The sequence below is a fragment of the Trachypithecus francoisi genome, unplaced genomic scaffold (assembly GCF_009764315.1).
Source record: "Trachypithecus francoisi isolate TF-2019V2 unplaced genomic scaffold, Tfra_2.0 Lachesis_group0, whole genome shotgun sequence".
NCBI lineage: Eukaryota > Metazoa > Chordata > Mammalia > Primates > Cercopithecidae > Trachypithecus > Trachypithecus francoisi.
Window position 1 is genome coordinate 172,583,117 of NW_022681453.1, and position 21,777 is coordinate 172,604,893.

Consider the following 21,777-nt stretch of genomic DNA (forward strand, 5'->3'; position numbering starts at 1 on the left):
TGGCAAAGACTCTCAGTAGATTCCGATAGCTCTTAGGATAGGGATGAGAACCTTTAATGTGGCCTTCAAGACTCTGCATGATCTGGCCCCTGCCTGCCTTTGCCGGTTCATTTTGCAACATGCTCCCTCTTTTCTTTTTTTTTCTTTTCTTTTTTTTGAGACAGACTCTAGCTCTTGTTGTTTAGGCTGGAGTGCAGTGGTGCGATCCTGGCTCACTGCAACCTCTGCCTCCTGGGTTCAAGCAATTCTTCTGCCTCAGCCTCCCCAGTAGCTGGGATTACAGGCACATGCTGCCACGCTCGGCTAATTTTTTTTTTTTTTTTGTATTTTTAGTAGAGACGGGGTTTCACCACATTGCCCAGCCTGGTTTTGAACTCCTGAGCTCAGGCAATCTGCCCGCCTCGGCTTCCCAAAGTGCTAGGATTACAGGTATGAGCCACTGCACCTGGCTGTTCCCTCTTCTCTAAGTGCCAGCCATACTAACCTCCTCTACTTCCTTGAATGCTGCCTGAATCCTTCCTTTCTCCCTGAGCTTTTGTACAAGCTGTGCAGTGCCATGATCTCAGCTCACTGCAACCTCTGCCTCCTGGGTTCAAGAGATTCTCCTGCTTCAGCCTCCCGAGTAGCTGGGATTATAGATGTGCGCCACCATGCCCAGCTATTTTTTTTTTTTTTTTTTGTATTTTTAGTAGGGACTGCGTATCGCCATGTTGTCCAGGCTGGTCCCGAACTCGTCACCTCAGGTGATCTGCCCACCTCAGCCTCCCAAACTGCTACAATTATAGGCAAGAGCCACCATGCCCGGCAATTTTTTTTTTTTTTTTAAGACTCTCTCTGTCACCCAGGCTGGAGTGCAGTGGCGCGTTCTCGGCTCACTGCAACCTCTGCCTCCCGGGTTCAAGCGATTCTCCTGCCTCAGCCTCCTGTGTAGCTGGGATTACAGGCATGCACCACCACGCCCAACTAACATTTGTATTTTTTGTGGAGACGAGGTTTCACCATGTTACTCAGGCTGATCTGGAACGCCTGGCCTTAAGTGATCAGCTCGCCTCGGCCTCCCAAAGTGCTGGGATTACAGGTGTGAGAGCCACCAGGCCTGATAGGCATTGTTTTTAACTGGCATTTCTCTGATTACTGCTGAGATTGTGTTCCGATATGTTTATTGGGCATTTGTGTTTTGTCTTTGAAATTCCTATTTGTTTGTTGCCCATTTTTCTTTGGGTACTTTAAAAATCTTGATTGATTCTTTTTTTTTTTTTTTTTTTGAGACAGAGTCTTGCTCTGTCTCCCAGGCTGGAGTGCAGTGGTGTGATCTTGGCTCACTGCAACCTCTGCCTCTCGGATTCAAGGGATTCTTCTGTCTCAGCCTCTGCGGTAACTGGGACTACAGGCGCACACCACCATGCCTGGCTAATTTTTGTATTTTTAGCAGAGACAGGGTTTTACCATGTTGGCTAAGCTGGTCTCGAATTCCTGAGCTCAAGTGATCCACCTGCCTCGGCCTCCCAAAGTGCTGGGATTACTGGTGTGAGCCCCTGCGCCTGACCTTTCATTGATTCCTAGATATTCTTTATGTTTTCTGGATATCGATCCGCTGTCAGTAATATTAAATATCTGCATTGTGCGTTATCTTGTCATCCTTTTTTTCCATTAACATCTTAGTGTTTCGGATGGCAGTTTCCTGTTGCTGTAGTTTTGTTATAAATCTGATTCCTTCCTAACTTCCAGGAATTCTTTAAGATTTCTGTTAACGATGCTGTTTATTTTTGCCAAGATTGTTATAAATTTTATTATTTAAAAATACATTTTTTCTGTTACTTTAAAGGTATTTGGGGTATGACAGAGAATAGCATTTTTGTTCACTTTGCCATCTTTATCCAATTTTTAATATCTTTATTTAAATTAACAAGTAAAAATTATATATATTTATCAGGCACAACATGTTTGGAATATGTATATATTGTGGAATGGCTAAACCAAGCTAATTAACATGTACATTACCTCACATATTTATCTTTTTTTTTGTGATGAGAACACTTCAAATCGATTCTTTTTGTGATAGTCAAGAACAGAATACATTGTTATTAACTATAGTCACTATGTTGTACAAGGGATCTGTTGAATTTATTTCTCCTGCCTATCTAAAATTTTGTACCCTTGGACCAACATCCCCCCAACCCCCCACAAACCCCACTGTTCTCCTCTCTACTTCTATGAATTCACCTTTTTCAGATTCCACATGAGTGAGATCATATGGTGTTTGTCTTTCTGTGTCTGTCTTATTTCACTTAATGTAATGTCCTCCAGGTTCATCCATGTTTTTGCAAATGACAGGATTTTCTTCTTTTTTAGAGGCTGCACAGTATTCCATTGTGCATACTATTTACATTATCTTTCTTCATTTGTCTGCTAATGGATAGTTAGGTTGATTTCCCTTCTTGCCTATTGCGAATAGTGCTACAATGAACAGGGGAATGCGATATTCCTTAAATATACTGATTTCATTTCCTTTGGGTATATACTTAGAATTAAGATTGCTGGATCATGTGGTAATTATTTTTAAAAATATTTTTTTCTCTTCCTTCCCTAGAACCATTTCTGTATCTCTTTTCCCTCAGCTCCCTTTTTCCAAGCATCCAGCTAATCATCTTTAACCTGAAGTATTTACTATTGTAAAAGTCCTATCTGATTTTGAGGTTACTGTCAGAGGTGAGGACTACATACTCCAGGAAGTTTTAAGCTGCCACGTGGGGAAACATCTTGTTGCTCCCTCAGGAATTTCCAATGTGCTGTACTTAAAAAGAAATTACCATCAGACTTGCCTTCACACGTCGGTGAAGGGGTTTTGTAGTGAACTGAATTTCCTGGTATACTCCAGGTTCAACCCAAACTGTTTTCATGCCAAAGCTTGCTGTTGAAAAGTCTTGCTGATATCCATCAGTTCATTTTCTTACCTTATTGGGGCAAACTCATGAAAATATTTAAATCATAAAAAATACCCAAGGCGGGCTGGGTGTGGTGGCTCATGCCTGTAATCTCAGCACTTTGGGAGGCCGAGGTGGGTGGATCCCTTGAGGTCAGGAGTTCAAGACCAGCCTGGTCAACATGGTGAACTCTCATCTCTACTAAAAATACAAAAATTAGCCAGATGTGATGGCGCGCTCCTGTAGTCTCTGCTACATGGGAGGCTGAGACAGGAGAATCACTTGAACCCAGGAGGAGGAGGTTGCAGTAAGCCAAGATTGCACTCCAGCCTGGGTGACAGAGTGAGACTCCATTTCAAAAAACAAAACAAAACAAAACCTGCAAGGGGTTTTGCAGCTTCCATAACTTCTCCCACCAGTCACTTCCGCTTTTTCTTTTTTTTTGAGGATCTAGGTTTGTCATCCAGGCTGGAGCGCAGTGGCATGATCTCAGTTCAATGCAGCCTCGACCTCCTGGGCTCAAGTGATCCTCCCACCTTAGCCTCCCCAGTAGCTGAGACTACAAGCATGGGCCACCATGCTTGGCTAACTTTTGTATTTTTTGTAGAGACAGGGTTTCACCATGTTGCCCAGGCTGGTCTGAAACTTGGCTCAAGTGATCCACCTGCCTCGGCCTCCCGAAGTGCTGGGATTACACACATGAGCCACTGTGCCTGGTCCGCTTCTGCATTCTTTTGCGACCCCCATCACAGAGATAGGCCTTCTTTCCGTGCTCTGGGGGTGCCTCATGTATTACTCAGCCGCAACATGCATTGCGACATACTGTGATGTGTTTATATTTGTTTTCCCCACTAGACTAACAGAACTCCGAGATATATCCCATTCATTTCTCATTCCCAGTGATTGGGGCAGAGTATGAGCCAAGTAAACGTTGAATGAACTGATGAAAAATAATCAAGAATAATATTTCTTAAGTTGTTCAGATAATAACATCAGAAGTGTCAAAGAGCGGACAAAAATTCATTGTCTTGGATGAGATCATCCTGGTTTGCCTGGGACTTTCCCGGTTTTGGCACTCAATATCCCATGTCATGGGGAATCCCTGGGAGATTTATGACTGAAGGAAGTTCATGTTTTTGGGGACAGGGTCTCACTCTGCCACCCAGGATGAAGTGCAGAGGTGCGATCTCAGCTCACTGCAGCCTCGGCTTCCCAGGCTCAAGCGATCCTCCCACCTTCAACCTCTCCAGCAGCTGGGACTGCAGGCTCCCGCCACCATGCCCAGCTAGTTTTTGTATTTTTTTCTAGAGACAGCATTTTGCCATGTTGCCCAGGCTGGTCTAGATCTCCTGACCTTAAATGATCTGCCTGCCTCAGCCTCCCAAAGTGCTGGAATTACAGGCGTGAGCCACCGCACCCAGCATGACTGAGAGAGATTTCTCCATTGGCTCCTGGCCTTCATTAGTTGAAGCTTGCCTGGGGCTTGGTAACTCTCCCGTGTGAGTGCTTGAAGAAACCCTGGGGTCTGGAGTGTTGGAAGAGTCCCCCAGCACATTCTTGAGGTGAGGTACTATCAGTGTCCCCAGAAAATTGGGGCACTGAGTCTTCCTAGCTCTTAAGTTGTGTAATTTCTGAAAGCTTAGCCTGGAGACAAAGATATGATGCAGGTAGTTTATTTTGGAGGTTCTGCCAAATTGCAAAGATGAGGAGTCAGGGAGAGCAAGGGGAGAAGGAAAAGGCTGCATTAATGAGGTCAACATTGAGAGTAACTGGGCTTAATCCTGCCTGGAACATTCCAGCCAGAATACCTCTCAGAATGGTCTATCAGAAGATGGACTGGGAGAAGTATTTATTCATCTGCTCCTGGCCCACATTAGTTGAGGTTTCCCTGGGGGTTGGTAACTCTCCTCGTGAGCCCTTGATGAAACCTCTGGGCTCTAGAGTACTGGAGAAGTCCCAGCTGTGCTTGAGGGGAAAGCACGGTCAGTGGGGGGTGCATTGAGGTCCATGACGATTTGAAGTGAAATGGGAGCTGAGAGATGTGAGTTGGGGTGTTAGAGGTGTCTACATGTGCTAGCCTTAGGATTTGTCCTGAGCCTGGCTGTTTGGAATTCCATCTCTAATATCTGCTCTTGTATGTGTATGTGTGTGTGATACACCCTGAGATTTCCTCTAAAAGTGGAGCACAGAAAAACAGTCAGCTGACGTGCTCATTGCAGCCTGTCAGCTTCCTATTAGTCGAAGGGTGATTTAGACAGGGGAGGTCTTCACCTTGAGGCTTTTCCTGGGCAGATGAATTGGTTTCTCTCCTCTTGTTTGCAGGGTAGGAGTAAATTTCTATAAATATATTGAGAGCCAAAGAATAAATCTTTGTCCAGAGAAGGCAAACTAAGTAATTGTGAAAGATGAAATACATGACGTTCAAATGCAACAGAGAGTGTCATTAATTAATTTGAGACTGAACCTGAAGGAATCATTTGAATGCAACTGTGTGCCGACTCAGCTGTTAATTAATCTGAGGCTGGGTTTTCTTTAAAGGGGAAGGTGTTGATTTTTCAAGCCAGACTAGAAAAAGAACAGTTCATAATTGGATTGAATTGATGCTACTTGTAGGCTTTGTCAGATTGAATCAGGCCAGTGGTGCCTTTTTTTTTCTTAATAAAGAGCTCCCCCTTTATTCTATTTATTATTAAAATTTATTTTATTACCAAAATTTAAAAAGTGAAATAGGACACAAAGGCTTAAAATTTAAAAACCTGGCTGGGCGTGGTAGCCCATGCCTGTAATCCAAGCACTTTGGAATGCCAAGGAAGGGGCATCTCATGAGCCCAGAAGTTCGAGCCTGGGTAACACAGGGAGACCCCATCTACAAAAAAAAAAAAAAAAAAGTATAAAAAAAATTTAGCCAGGTGTGGTGGTCATGCCTATAATCTCAGCTACTTGGAATTAGCTAAGGCAGGAGGATTGCCTGAGCCCACGAATTGGAGGTTGCAGTGAGCCATGATCACACCACTGTACTCCAGCCTGGGTAACAGAGGGAGACCCTCTCTCAAAAAAACAAAACAAAACAAACAAACAAAAAAAGTTTCCTACTCTACCCAAACCTTTAGTCTTGTTTCTGGGAGGGACCCACTTTCTATCCATATAGCAGTTGCATCTGGAATTCCTAAATACTATCGTGATTTGTTTATTTTAGACTTTTAAAAATTGATTTATTGACTTCCACTTGCGGTAGATGAGCATTTAGCTCTTTTACAGTGCTCCCACCCCACCCTGTCATTCAGCTGCTTTGCTCTTCTTGGTCTCCTGATATAGTCTAGTCAGTGTTTCTGGTTAGAGTAATAGTCAGTGTTTATGTGATTATGCCTATGTAAATATTGTTTCCATGTGCATATTGCTTACCACTAACCAAGTGCTGCAGTAAGATTACAATTCCTTTTCTTTTTTTTTTGGGATGGAGTCTCACTCTGTCACCCAGGCTGGAGTGCAGTGGTGAGATCTTGGCTCACTGCAACCTCTGCCTCCCAGGTTCAAGTGATTCTCCTGCCTCAGCCTCCCACGTAGCTGGGGTTACAGCCACGCACCACCGTGCCCAGATAATTTTTGTGTTTTTCAGTAGAGATGGGGTTTCACCATATTGGCCAGGCTGGTCTTGAATTCCTGACCTCAGGTGATCCACCTGCCTTGGCCTCCCAAAGTGCTGGAATTACAGGCGTGAGCCACTGTGCCTGGCCTCATATTATTTTTTCCCAAGTTGTTAATTGCATTAATATTTGCTTAGTTTTCTTTGTACCTATTGCTCATTTATCATACATAACTCACTAGTCTCAGTCCCCTACTTCCCAGTCTCATTCTCCCACCTCCCAGACCTCCCTCCTTGTGTCTTCCACCTTTCTGCTCAGATATGGACTCTGTACTCTCTGGGCCTGCCGTCCTCTGCCTGCCACCACACCCGGCTAATTTTTGTATTTTTAGTAGAGACAGGGGTTTCACCATCTTGGCCAGGCTCGTCTTGAACTCCTGACCTTGTGATCTGCCTGCCTTGGCCTCCCAAAGTGCTGGGATTACAGGCGTGAGCCACTGCGCCTGGCTGGCTTCTTTTCATCCTAGAAGTTTTCCCTCTGATCTACTCTGTTGGATCTCCTGTTTCTTAAATCCTGTGCCTTCCCCTGCTTTGGCTATTTTGTTTCCATTTCTCTCTGAAGCTTTTATAATCTCTTTATTCCTGCTCTTCTGAAATCCTGCAATGATTGTGGGGGTGTCTTTTGAAATTTACTGTGCTTGGTTCTAAATGGTCATTTTCTATCCAAAGGTTCACTTGCTCCAGTTCTGTAAGTGTTCTCATTTTTTATTTCTTCCTCCCAATGTTTTTCAGTCTTCATTTCTAGAACTCCAATTATTTGGATAGTGAACCTTGTCAGCTGAGCCTGTCATTCTTACTCTTTTCTTTCCATTTCACTCATTTTATTTCCTTTCTATTTATAATTGGGGCAATCTCTTTGATTTCCTTTTCTAACCTTCCTAGTGATTTTTAATTGTGACTACCAGTTTTAGTTTCCAAGAGCTCTTGCTATTTCTCATTCTTCTTTGCGTTTTTAAAAAACGGCAGCCTGCCTTTCATTCATGGATGGGACAGTGTCTCTTGTGACTGTGTCTATGATTTTAAGTTGTATTTTTTTAAAAAGTTGCTTTTTTTGATGTCCTGCACAGCTCAGTTTCTTCCTATTCTTTTCTGTTTGTTTGCTTTGCTCTCTGTATTGTATGTTCAAGGCTGTCTTTATTATTTTATTTTATTATTTTTTTTGAGACTGAGTTTCACCCTTGTCATTCAGGCTGGAGTGCAATGGCGCGATCTCGGCTCACTGCAACTTCTGTCTTCAGGGTTCAAGCGATTCTCCTGCCTTGGCATCCTGAGTAGCTGGGATTATAGGCACCTGCCATCATGCCCCGCTAACTTTTGTATTATTAGTAGAGATGGGGTTTCATCATGTTGGCCAGGCTGGTCTCAAACTCCTGACCTCAGGTGATCTGCCCGCTTTGGCCTCGCAAAGTAATGGGATTACAGGCATGAACCACTGCGCCTGGACTATTTTATTTTTTTTGAGTCAGAGTCTGGCTCTGTCACCCAGGCTGGAGTGCAGTGGTGTGATCTCGGCTCACTGCAACCCCTGCCTCCTGGGCTCAAATGATTCTCCTGCTTCAGCCTCCTGAGTAGCTGGGACTACAGGCGTGCACCCACCACACCCAGCTAATTTTTTGATTTTTAGTAGAGACAGGGTTTCACCATATTGGTCAGGCTGGTCTTGAACTCCTGACGCCAAGTGATCCATCCCCCTTGGCCTCCCAAAGTGCTGGGATTACAGGTGTGAGCCACTGTGCCGTGCCCAAGGCTGTCTTTAAATGTCAGGTAATCATGAGCCAGGGATCTGTCAGAGTGAAGACTGAGGCTCTGAGAAAATACTTGGAAACTCTGTGAGCGTTGGTGGGACTTGCTCATTGGTGGCCATCGTTTCAGAATGATCTGGTAGGAAACTGGCTTTTACACTGGGAGATTCCAAGAGTTTAGTACCTGGCCATCTTTTCTCTGGGCTTGCCCAGTTTCTCTTGACAAGGATCTTTCTATTCCACTTGGAGGTTCTCCAGCTTGGCTGTGGGATTTCTGGGAGATTGGCTGGGAAATGAAGTTAGAAGGGATTCTTATCATTCAGGAGGCTGACTTTCTCTCAATCCACTGCTTTGAATCCAGGACCTCACACCCAACTCTCCACTATACCTGAATTTGCAGAGTCTGGAGCTTCCCTCGTATATTTTCCCAGAGGTTAGAACATTCTTTCCCTGCAGGGGTCAGGGAGGGTATGAGCCTGAGATCTAACTGTCCCTGATGTAGACTTTCAGTCAATACTCTTGTTGTTCAGTAGGTGCTGTACACGGTGATGTGCCTCCCAAATTCCCCTTCAAGGAAGGACCTGCTGCTCCATTTTCTGTTGGCAGACAGCCTTCAGCTGTCATTCCTTCATGGACTGTCTCAGATAAAGGTTGTATCCTTTCCTGGTGGTCCACATCTAGTTACTGATGGAGGAGGGATATAAAGGCCTGGCCATGTTCTCTTTACCTGGCATAATTCAGATGGACCATTTGGCTCCAGAGCTCACCATGGGTTTAACTGAGGCTGCTGGACCTACATCAGAGGCTTGGGTTCCCTCCTGCCTGATCCCTTCCTCTCTCTCTTTCATAGGTGTGGATTCCAAGGGTGCTCTCTAAAGTACATCCTGTCCACTGAACTCCATCCAGACTCTGTTCCTCAGGGAGATAAACCCTGTGACAACAGTCCAGGCTTAGTTTTCTGTATAACTTCCTATTTCTGTAGCCAAGGCAATCCCCACAGGGTCTGACAGCTGGAGGCACTTCCAGCAGTTGGCCAAAAAGTCCTTCCTTGAAGGGGGATCTGGAAGATACATCACTGTGTCCATGTGGCTGGATATCTCTCCACCCAGATGAAATGCATTGGGCTGGGGCAACTTAACTAAGGGTACTCATTCTCAGGGGTGGAGGAGGAAGTAGACTATTACAGGAGAAGTGGGATAGGCTTTGGACTTAACTGGATTTGAGTAATCTTCAATGGGCCACTTGAAAACTGTGAGTTTAGACAAGTTACTTCACTTTTCTGGATTTCATGTTCTTTTTTCTTTTTCTTTTTAAAAGAGATGCAGTTTTGCTAAAGAGCAGTGGCTATTCACAGGCCCATTATAGTGTACCATAAGTGAGAACTCCTGGCCTTGAGTGATCCTCCCACCTCAGGCTCCCGGGTAGCTGTGGCAACAGGTGTGCACCACAATGCCTGGCTCTGGATTTCATTTCACTATTTATAAAATATAAAAAATAATGCCCATCTCTTAGAGCTGTTGTGAGGGTTATGTCAATAATTTATGAAAAGTTCCCAGAGTAGCCGCTGGTACATAATGGTGCTCACCCAGATCCTCTGTCTTCCAGAATCTTCCTGAATAAAGCATAAAGAGTAAGAGGATGTTGACATGTCTGGTTCAAACTAGGTATCATCATATGAAAAATGTTTATGGGCCAAACTATAGGACTGTTTCTGGAGTGTATTACAGAGCTCTACCCTTGTTCCTAAAATATTTTTACTTATTTATTTTCTTAAAAAGTTTTTTTAAATTACACACGCACTGCAAAACTATATTCTCATTGTAATGTATTCAAGTAGATAAATCTGAAGTTACTCTTGATCATCTCCCCAGAGTCATTACTGTTACCAGTTTAGTGTGTCTCTTTTAAGGCTCTTTTAAAATACATTTGCGTAATATATGGACAGAGAGGAAGATTCAGTTTTGTTTTTACAAATATGGTAGCACACTTTGTATATGTTCTGCAAATCGCTTTATTCTCTTAATTCAAATTTGTATATTTATTTATTTAACTATTTCCCCTATTGGTTCCATTACAGGAGGCAATAGGGAAATTTCTAGTGTTTTCTCTATCACAAACAGTGCTTAGATAATTACCTTTTCTCCTGCTGTCACAGGATCCTTTGAGTGTTGCTTCACCAGCCGGAAACCTCTGTGGCTGGCGGCGCCTCTGCTTGAGTTTTGCTCGCACCTGCTGGTCTTGTTCCACTCACCTGGCCCTGCAGACTGCTTGGCGATACCATCCTGGATCCCACGCCTGCCAAGGGTGAGCCAGGCGTGGAGCAGCGTGGGGTGTGTGAGCAAGTGAGCGCAGGGTCCTGCTACTGAGCACAGTTAGGCATGCCAGCGGCTGCGGTGGGGCAGGCAGCTCCAGGCGCTGGCACAGGCACTGGCTCTGTGCGAAGCTGTGGCTGAACCAGAGGTACCGCAAGCGGCTTTTGCTGCCAGCACCAGTGTCTGGACAAGTGGAACATTGTGGTGCCTGAAAGCTCAGAGATGCCAGGAATCACAGAGCCCCCAAAGAAGGTGTTATAGCATGTCACAGCCCTGGCTCCGGGAGCCCTGAGGTCTGTCTGGGCTCCCAGAAGGGCTGCAGTTCTTCTCTCCTCGTTGCCCACAGCATGGTGAGTGGGGTTGGGTGGGGATGTTTGGTGGGGGCATGTTTCAGCCTGTTTGTGTTACAGCTTTTTCGGTCCCGCCGCTTCACTCTGGCTCCTGGGATGGCCCGGCCTCACCACTGCTTCCTATTGCGTGGGGTGATTGCCTGGTGCCAGCAGAGAGCCGGAGGGTTATAGTGTTACAGCACTGCATCGGGGAATCTCGAGGTCTGGGCCCTCGGAAGAGTTACCACTCTTCAGTCCTGCAGTCTGAGAGCTCAGAGAGCCAGCCAGGCGTGTGCTACGGCTCCTTTCCCTCCTTCTGTTTGGCGGGTCCTGAGTTCTTGTTTTGTGTCCAGAAGAATGAGGTTATGCAGACAACTGGAGGGTGAGCAAGGCAGAGAAGTGCTTGTTGGGTGACCAAACAGCTCTCAGGACAGAGAGGAGACCTGAAGTGGGTAGCTCCTAGGTGCGGGCAGGTCGTCCCAAGGAGTATCTGAGTCAGCCTGGGTCCAGGGATTTTATGGGTTCAGAATGGAGGAAGTGTGTGCTGAGGGGTCCATGGGAGGGCTGTGAAAAGCACCACTTGATTGGCCAAAAGGCATCATGGAAGTTCTCATTCCAGGTGGTGGACTTCACTTGGAACTGGTCCCCAAACTTCAGGCTTTCCCTGGCTTGAAGGTGGGGTGTCACTGGGGACCCATCCCTTCCCACCTAGGAACCTGTCTGCCTTCTGTTGCCATCAACACACCATCCGCAGCTCCCAGGCTGTCCACATCAACGGGTACCAGCAGGCCTGAGCCGAGCTGCCCTCAGCCTCCTGGCCTCCCTCCCATGCTTGTAAGCACCCGAAGTTTCAGCCTCAGAAGCAGTTTCCAGAGGGGGCTGAGGCAGTGGGGGGCTGGTGTGTCAGCGTTGCCCCAAGCCCATGCACACCTGGTTGGGTTGTGACAGCACCCAGGCTTGGCTATGGGGACATGTCCACAACTTTGCTCAGCTGTGGAGTGGGCTGTAGGAACGGGGAGAGGCCAGGGAGTGGGAGTAGCCACTTCTGAGCCTGTGGCGATAGGGGGCTTCCCGGCCCCAGAGAGCACAGGGATGCTGGGTCCAGAGCCACAGTGGGGCAGCTGCAACTGCTTCTGGGAGTGCGGGCTCTCACCCTGCCAACTTGGTAGGGCAGAGGGCTCCCACTGGGATCACCTGATCCTGGCCCCCACTGGCTCTACAGCGCGCACAGTCCCGCCGCGCGTCCCCTGCTGCAGCTGGTGTTCTCGCAGTGGCCACTCCAGATGGGCCGCTGCCACCATCACTGCCTTTTTGTGCATGTGTCAGCGCTTCTCTAGTAGAGACAATTAATGGAAATCCTGGATCAAAAGCTAAACACATCTCACATTTCTAAACATTTTGCAAATTGCCCTTCCCAAAAGTCTATACTCTCACTAGAGTGATGAGAGTTCTTGCCCATCCTTGCCAACATTTGATATCATAAAACTTTATACATTTTGCTAATCAAATGAGCCTCAACTGGTTTCTCATTGTTATTTAATTTCCATTTTACTGACCACTAGTGAAATTGAATGCATTTTCTTATGTTTATTGTTAATTCGTTTTTCTACTTCTTTGAATTTTTCATTTGTTATTTTGTATTGGATCCATTCTATTTATTTATCTATTTATTTGGGATGGAGTCTCACTCTGCCACCAGGCTGGGGTGCAGTGGCGCCATTTTGGCTCACTGCAACCTCCGACTCCCTGGTTCAAGTGATTCTCCTGCCTCAACCTTCCGAGTAGCTGGGACTACAGGTGTGCGCCACCACGCCCAGCTAATTTTTGTATTTTTAGTAGAGACGGGGTTTCACCATGTTGGCCAGGGTGGTCTTGATCTCTTGACCTCATGATCCGCCCGCCTCGGCCTCCCAAAGTGCTGGGATTACAGGCATGAGCCACCGTGCCCGGTGGGATTTGTTTTATTTATCTGTAGAAGTACTTAATATATTCTAGATATTAATCTTTTGTTATAAACATTACAAACAAATTCTGTAATCTGTCTCTTTTTAAACTCAATTATGGTGTTTTTGTGGTATAGAAATTTTAAATTCTGATGTTGTCAAATTTATTAATATTTTACTGTCCAAATTTTGTTTTATTATTTTTTTTAGAGGCAGGGTCTTGTTATGTTGCCCAGTCTGGTCTCAAACTCCTGGGGCTCAAGCAAGCCTCCTGCCTCAGCTTCCTAAATGCTGGGGTTATAGGTGCAAGCCACCACATCCAGCCCAGATTTTATCATTTATCTAAAAAATCTCATTTTAAAGGGACTTAAAGTGGGATGGTGGCAATGGAATTGGAAACTGCTATGGAATGTGTAACAGCTCACCTTCTGAAAAAAGAAAATGAAAAGGACTTCGGGCTTATAAACATATTCTAGATTTTCTTCTAACTTTTTCACATTTTGTTTTCAACTTTCAATATTTAATGCACCTGGAATTTATTTTTGTGAATGGTAGGAAATCTAATTATTTTCTTTCAAATCGATAGTCAATTGTTGTCAAAATTACTGATTTCATTCTTCATCTTTTTTCCAATGATTCAACATACCACATTAAAAAGTTTATATACTAAATCCTTATTACACATATGGGTATGTTTAGAATTTTTATCTTTTTGTATCATTTATCTATTTGTTTATTTCTGCTGTAATGCCACATTGTTTTAATTACTAAAAGCAAAATGTTCTATTCTTGGGCATTTTCATGTTCAGATAAATGTTAGAATCAGTCTGTCCTATTCTATGAAAATCTTTGGGGATTTTAATTGGGATTTGTTTGAATTTGTAAATTGCTTTAGGGCGATATGTTGAGGACTGCTTTTATGCAGTAAGCACACTAAATTTTTCCTAAGTTTCTTAATATAGGTATTGTATATTTCTTGATGATTTATAATGATTAAGTAGTTATTGTTGTTATTGTAAATGAGGTACTTATTTTTTCCCCCAATTGGTTATTATTGGTTTATGGTAGAGCTGTGGGTTTATATATATTGATCTTATATTTAGTCACCTCATTGCAACTTTTTGTCAGTTGATTTTCTTGTTTTTCTTGTTATACAACTAACTATATTACCTATAAAGATTCTCTCTTTTTTCTTTCTTATTGAATTGGCTACCATTGCTCTAATCATAAAAGTATATTCTTTTAATAGTTTTAATATTGGTATCATGCTAACCTCATAATATTATTAAAACTCTTTTTACTTTTATCTGTGATCTGGGCTTGCTTATGTAACACAGAAAGTATAACATCGAAGGCTTGGCAAAACTCACGTGTACAATCAAATGGACCTGATGCAATTTCAGGGGAAAGACTTTTGATTACTTTGGTATTTCTTTTGTGGTTAGCATTCTATTTAGGTTTCAAAGAGGGTTTCACATCTTTATGTAAATAGATACTTTGGTGGGAGATACCATTTTTTGTTGTTGTGTGAATTTTAAATTGTGCTACACTATGACCTGTATGATTTTTTCTTTTTGAAGTTTTGAGGTCTTGGCAGCATGATACATAGTTTCTGTAATTGTGCCATGTATGTTTGAACACACACTGGCTGCAAAATTATCTATTTATAGCTTTAGTTCAAGTATGATGTTTATGTTATTATGCTTTATGTACTTTATAGCTTCTGAGTGAGGCATATAAAAGGCTTTTGTTGAATTGATTATGGTCTCTTTGTCCCCTTTTTTGCTAACGTCTTGGTACTTCAGTTCTCCTGGGGGTTACCGTTACATGAAAAATAATTTACTTTATTTAATTTTTTAGGAGATGTGGCCCAGATGGTCCAGAACTAACTTTAGAGCCAGGCTCCCTGACTCTATGTACTCTGAATGACTGCAATGGGAGTAATTTAATTTCACAAACTTTTAGTGAACACCTGTTTTGTGCTAAGCACTGAGCCAGTCGCCGTTCATTTGGAAGATGAGTGAGATAGGTCTTACCCTCATGAGACTCATAGTCTAGTGGAGAGACTGCCAAGTAAACAAATCATAGCACCACCGGATAGGTGGTAATAGAGGCACATACAGGGTGATGGGAGGGGACAGAGGGTAGTGTGTGTGGAGTCTGTCACATGACGGTCCTGATGAATCACACCTTCCAGTCTTGTGTGTTTCCCTCCCTTTGAATCTGGACTAGGCCTGTCACTCATTTCTTGCCAACAGAATGTGGCAGAAATGACACTGTGACTTTTCTTCTGTATTGTTAATTCCTTTGCTCTTTTGCAGTGCATTCTGAAAGAATTTATTGGGAAAGAATTTCTTGGCTTATTAATTGCTCCCCAGCTGTATCCATTGTGCTATTTATTTTATTTCATTCTCCCTCCACAGTCTCTAATTGGTATTTTTCTTTTCTTTTCTTTCTTTCTTTTTTTTTTTTTTTTTTGAGACTGGGTCTCACTCTGTTGCCCAGGCTGGAGTGCAGTGGTGCATTCATGGCTCACTGCAGCCTTGAACTCCCAGGCTCAAGCAATCCTCCCACCTCAGGCTCCCAAGTAGCTGGGACTACCGGCGTACACCATCATGCCTGGCTAATTTTTTGATATTCTGTTGAGTTGGAATCTCACTATATGGCTCAGGCTTATCTCAAACTCCTGAGCTCAAGCTATCCTCCCACCTCAGCTTCCCAAAATGCTGGGATTACAACTGTGAGGCACCATGTCTGGCTGGCTGGCTTGCTTTCTTTCTTTCTTTCTTTCTTTCTTTCTTTCTTTCTTTCTTTCTCTCCCTCTCTCTCTCTCTCTCTCTCCTTCCTTCCTTCCTTCCTTCCTTTCTTCCTTTCTCTCTCTTTCTCTCTTCTTTCTTTCTCTCTCTCTCTCCCCCCTTTCCTCCCTCCCTCCCCTCCCTCCCCTCCCTCCCTCCCTCTCTCTCTCCTCTCTCTCTCTCTCCTCTCTCTCTCTCTCTCTCTTTCTTTCTTTCTTTCTTCTTTCTTTCTTTCTTTCTTTCTTTCTTTCTTTTCTTGATACAGAGTCTCTCTCTGTTGCCCAGGCTGGAGTGCAGTGGTGTAATCTTGGCTCACTGCAATCTCTGCCTCCTGCATTCAAGCAATTCTCTGCCTCAGCCTCCTGAGTAGCTGGGATTACGGGTGCCCACCACCATGCCTGGCTAATTTTTCTATTTTTAGTAGAGACGGGGGTTTCACCATCTTGGTGAGGCTGGTCTTGAACTCTTGACCTCGTGATCCACCTGCCTCTGCCTCCCAAAGTACTAGGATTACGGACGTGAGCCACCGCGCCCAGCCTGGTTCTTTTCTCAGTGCTTCTTTTAATGTTTCTCTGTGTTTGTTCCATTAACTTTGTTTCCTTGGGTGTTTGTTCTGTTTCTTGAGTTTAGTATCTTTGTTTCCTGATGTTAGATTTCTGCAAATATTGGAATGTGACTGCTTCAGCACTGATCTGGATATTTGAAATTTCCTATTAGCCCATCTGTGAAGGCTGCATTTGTTTATGTCATGATGTGTCTACTGGGGAGAGGTAAGATGTGATGCATGGGATGCTAGTACCACCCAGTTATCTGATGGTGAGGTCCTATGCTACTTCTGGGTCTCTCCAGCTGCCTCAGGTACTATGTGGTCCATTTCACCCAAGCATCCACCCCTCTGCATCCCTCTGTTTGGCTCGGGTGGTGTGGGGTGAACCACCTGTTTGCCCTTACCTGCTCTCCTCACAGGCATTTCATCCATTGCTTCAGTCCCACCCCATTTCACTCTGCTTACCGTTTTTTTTTTTTTTTTGCCACCTCTAAGCTTTGACCTCTCCTGGGGCCACTCCCGTCTTTACAGAAGCCCCTTTCCCATGCATAAATTGTTGGGTCTTCCTTCTTTGATCTGATTGCATTTGCTTTCTGTCTTTGTTCCTGAGATGCTCACCTTTAGGAAAAATGACTTGGAATAAAAATATGACCTGGAATTGAAAGCTGGCATGACAGGTGGGAAATAATTGTTCATTTCAGCCCAGAATTCAGACCTGTTAAGATCGTTTTGAAATTTGAGTGCAATAGAAATAAATGTAGGGCCTGGAATTTAGTTTTCAAAGAACAATTACACTGGCATAAAATGCAGAAAACCCAGTCTGGTAGCAATTTATAAAAACAGATCTTGAGCATTTGGTTTATTACAGGCTTTAAAGCATGTGATACAAGCCTGTTGATGATTACTAAAAAAGGCAATTCAATCTTATGTTCCATTGTTAAAGGTGAAACATCTTTTTTATATGCTTAATACCATCTATTTGAATGTCTTTTACTAAGAAATGTTTGGTGATATCCTTTCCTTTTACTTCACTGGAACGTGGACGTTAATCTTTTTCATGTTGATTTGTAACAGCTTTATATGTAGGGCCCCTTTGACGTCACATGTGTTGTATATGTTTTCCTGCTTGGTGATGTGAAATTTTGTTTACAGTCACTTTTGCCTTTTAGATGCTTAATGCTTTGACTTGTAGTCAAATCTGTAAATACATTGTGTGGTATTTTAAAAAGATTTCTTCCCTCCAGGATTATAAAATAGGCTTCTATATTTTCTTCTAGTATTTTTTATAGTTTTATGTTTAAATCTTTTATCCACCTGAAGTATATTTTTACATATGTGTAAGAGTCTCTCTTTATTGTTTTCTAGATGTATGACAAACTAATGTTATTAGGATTTTTGTGCCTGTGTATTATTATTATTATTATTATTACTTTTTAGAGATGGAGTCTTGCTATGTTGCCTAGGTTGGTCTCAAACTCCTGGCCTCAAGCTATCCTCCTGCCTCAGTCTCCCAAAGTGCTGGGATTACAGGCATGAGCCACTGTGCTGGCCTGTGCCTGTGTTCATAATTGAGGTTCTTCTGTACCTTCCATTTGTATGCTACCTTTGTCAGGTATAGAAAGAGTAGTATGCTTGCCTTGAAAAATGAATGGGGAGGATTTTTATGGAAAAACAGAAAGGAAAATATGCTGACATGATGTAAACCTCTCATCCCTCTCTTCTGCTTAAAATCCATCTGTGATATCCCCCTGCCCTCAGGATAAGCCAGAATTTTCTGGTTGGGTTTCAAGGCCCTTTCTTACCTGGCCCTCTTTTCTCTGCAGCCTCATCTCTCTCTGTACCTTGGCTTGCCTCCTACCTTCCACTGGCGTAATAAGCATTGTGAGGGGCAGGATTTTTGTGGCGTTTTGTTCTCTGTTGTACCTCCAGCACCTAGAACCATAACGTGCCTGGCACATTGTAGGTACTGGTAAATATTTGTTGTAGAAATAGCCTGCAATTCTTGGAAAAAAGCACCACTTTCTCCTCCAGACTTCCACATGAGCTCTTCTCTGTCTCTAGTACCTTCTCCCCGACTCTGTGCTTGGAAAAGCCTATTTGTCTTTTAGGATTCAATGTAGATATCGCTCACTCTGAGGAAACCCTCTCCAACTTTGGTTAGGTACCTATAGACTATCACTATTGTGGTGCTAATCACATATTTTATTTATTTATTTTTTATTATCATACTTTAAGTTCTGGGATACATGTGCAGAATGTGCAGGTTTGTTACATAAGTATACATGCGCCATGGTGGTTTGCTGCACCCATCAACCCGTCATCTACATTAGGTATTTCTCCTAATGCTCTCCCTCCCCTGGCCTCCCACCTCCCGACAGGCCCTGGTGTGTGATGTTCCCCTCCCTATGTCCATGTGTTCTCATTGCTCATCCCCCACTTATTAGTGAGAACGTGCGGTGTTTGGTTTTCTGTTCCTGTGTTAGTTTGCAGAGGATGATGGTTTCCAGCTTCATCCATGTCCCTGCAAAGGACATGAACTCATTCTTTTTTATGGCTGCATAGTATTTCATGGTGTATATGTGTTAAATTTTCTTTATCCAGTCTATCATCAATGGGCATTTGGGTTGGTTCCAAGTCTTTGCTATTATAAATAGGACCGCAGTAAACATATGTGTGCATAATCACGTATTTTAATAGGTTGCTTACTTGTGTAACAGGAAGCTGAGAGGGTCTTTCTGTCTAAAACTATCAAGAGGACCCAATGTGGGTTGAAAGTAATGCTAAGTCTCTCACTGTCTCCTTACACTAGGAAGGCTGCTAACAATTGGGCCTAATAGCCACTCCAGGGCTTACTGAGGGATAGCTTGCTTGGAAATGCTACTACCAAGAACTGTTTCAAGTTTTAAATAAAGTCTGGGGAGGACAGACGGGGCTCATTTTTAGAATCACAGGTTGTCTGCCTGGTGGGGAGGGCTGTGGCTTTTCTCATCCTTCCTCGTGGTTGCTCTCCTTTCTCTCCAAGCCAAGTGAAGCTACAACTCCATAGAATCTAATTCAAGGATTTGAAGCATCTGCAAGAATGAGGGGCTGGATCCCACTTCTCAGATGAAATATTGCGAAGACAATGGATTAGGATTTGTTATTGAGCCCTGGGCTTACCAGAGCAGGGCAGACAACTGGCAAGAGATGACTGTGTGAGCTCAAAGCAGCTTGTGGATACCCAAGGAGAGAGGATTGCTTTCCAGGCAAAGGGACTGAAGCAAGAAGCTGCTGTGGAGACCCTGCCAAGGCAAGAGCTAAGAGAGCATCTGAAAGAGGTTGAGCTGGGGCAGGATCTTCCATGTCAGCAACGCTGCAGTGTGGAAAGCCCCCCAGGGCCTCTTAGAAGATGTACTCACTGTGTTCCATGAGGGGTCAAGCATCAGTTATATGAGATATATTTCTTTCTTCATCCTCTCCGCCCCAGCACACAAAAGGGAGAGAAACAAGGTGCTCCAGAAGCAGACCATACCACCCTCTACTCTGCCACTCCTGGGTCCAGCCTGACCTGGGAGAAGAGAGAACATTTGTGTCTGAATTTAAAAATGGAATTTTACACTGGGCATGGTGTCTCACGCCTGTAATCCCAGCACTTTGGGAGGCTGAGATGGGTGGATCACCTGAGGTCAGGAGTTCAAGACCAGCCTGACCAACATGGTGAAACCCCATCTTTACTAATAATACAAAAATTAGCTGGACGTGGTGGTGCACGCCTATAATTCCAGCTGCTCCAGAGGATGAGGCAGGAGAATCACTTGAACCTGGGAGGTGGAGGTTGCAATGAGCTGTGATCATGCCATTGCACTCCAGCCTGGGCAACAAGAGCGAAACTCCATCTCAAAAAAAAAAAAAAAAAAAAAAAAAAAGGAATTTTAATAGCTGAAAATGACCAGAAAGCTACAGGATCTGCCCAAGATATTGTTATGAGAAGAAGCAATGTAAGATAGGGTCATCAGAGAGTGTTTGGATAAAAATGAAACCGTTTCATCTTTGTATGCTATGTGGGTCACACTATTCAATAAACTGGTTATACTTGTTCTAACACTTGTCTTTATCTTGCTTTGGATTGTACGCTCCTTGAGGGCAATACTTTGTAGCTCCAGCTAGTACACAGTAGGTGTTCAATAAACATTTGTTGAATGAATGGATAAATAAGTAAACAAATGCATGAATATAGCAACATGACCAAGAGAAGTGAGTTATCCCATATAGTGAATTATTTTAGATAACGATATACTAAGACTTATTACATTATTGAGAGATGAATTGGTTTAGATCTAATCAAGAGAGAGAAAGCATATGACAATTTGAAAAAGGAAAGTTTAATATAAAGGATTATTAAATATAACAGGGGATTATGTAACAAGTGACTGCTAATAAGAAGTAACTAGATCTCTAAGTTATATAAGAAGAACAGATGTGGCTGGGGGTGGTGGCTCACGCCTGTAATCCCAGCACTTTGGGAGGCTGAGGTGGGTGGATTGTTTGAGCTCAGGTTCAAGACCAGCCTGGGCAACATGTTAAAACCCATCTCTACAAAAAGTACAAAAATTAGCTGGGCATGATGGTGTATGCCTATAGTTCCAGCTACTTGGGAGCTGAGGTGAGAGGATGGTTTGAGCCCAGGTTGCAGTGAGTTGACATTGCCCCACTGCACTCCAGCCTTGGCAATAGAGCCAGACCTTATCTCAACAACAACAACAACAACAACAACACAACAAAGAAAAACCCAAAAAGCATGTATGAGAAGCAGAGCAGTCATCACCCTTAGGGCTGAGATCATGTGCCCAAAGAAGAGCCTATTCCTCCCAGGGTTGAGCTCCAACCTTGTTGGAAAGGGCGTGATCATGGCTCGCTGAATGGTAGAGAGGCTGCTGTGAGGCCTCACTGGTGGAACTTGCTGGAAATCACCCTCTAGTGTGCCAGGGAAAGCTGGTCATGGGAAGGTATGTCACCAGGGGTACGATGCTACAAGACCACCTAAGGTGGATGCTGGGTGTTGCAGGTTGTCATTCATTGTAGGAACTAGGTGCTGGGGAACTGTGTGTGCTGCAAGATTTAGATGTTGGAAAAGCTGCTCCTACTGCAAAAGCCAGATGCTAGATCCTTCCAAGAGAGCATAACAGAGCAAGGAAGCTGTCAAAGAACAAAATATCAACAAATTGAGCTTAAAGATCAAATTGGCTTTTATTACTGATTCATGAACTGGGCAGTATCCCACCTACAAAACAGAAAGGGGCTCTGCTAAGCTGAGCAAAATGGGAGGGATTTATGGGTAGAAAAAGCTGAAAAAAGCAGAGACAAGGAAGAAAAAGCCAACTGGTCATTTCAAAGTTATTTTCTTTACAGAGTTGAAACAAAGGAGACTTTCTTATGCCAGCTCACATTGACCAGGCCTCTTTAGATTGAATGCTGTGAATCTGTGAATGGTCTGCTTTTTTTTAAAAAACAAAAACAAAAAAAGATCTGCTTTTAAGTTTGATTTGATCGTGTGGCACCTAGC

At 43.7% G+C, this 21,777-nt stretch overlaps 1 long non-coding RNA gene across 3 annotated transcripts in view; it reads left to right on the forward strand.

Annotated features, from left to right (window-relative positions):
* The first annotated feature begins 10,798 nt into the window (after positions 1 to 10,798).
* The window catches only part of LOC117084249, a 184,624-nt gene continuing 173,645 nt past the window's right edge, over positions 10,799 to 21,777 (forward strand). For 2 of the 3 annotated variants that reach the window (XR_004437368.1, XR_004437369.1), the window contains exon 1: positions 10,799 to 10,971. This is a non-coding gene — a long non-coding RNA (uncharacterized LOC117084249). Of the gene's footprint in view, positions 10,972 to 11,290; positions 11,333 to 21,777 lie in introns of those variants that run through there. The other variant, XR_004437370.1, reaches the window with a different exon arrangement.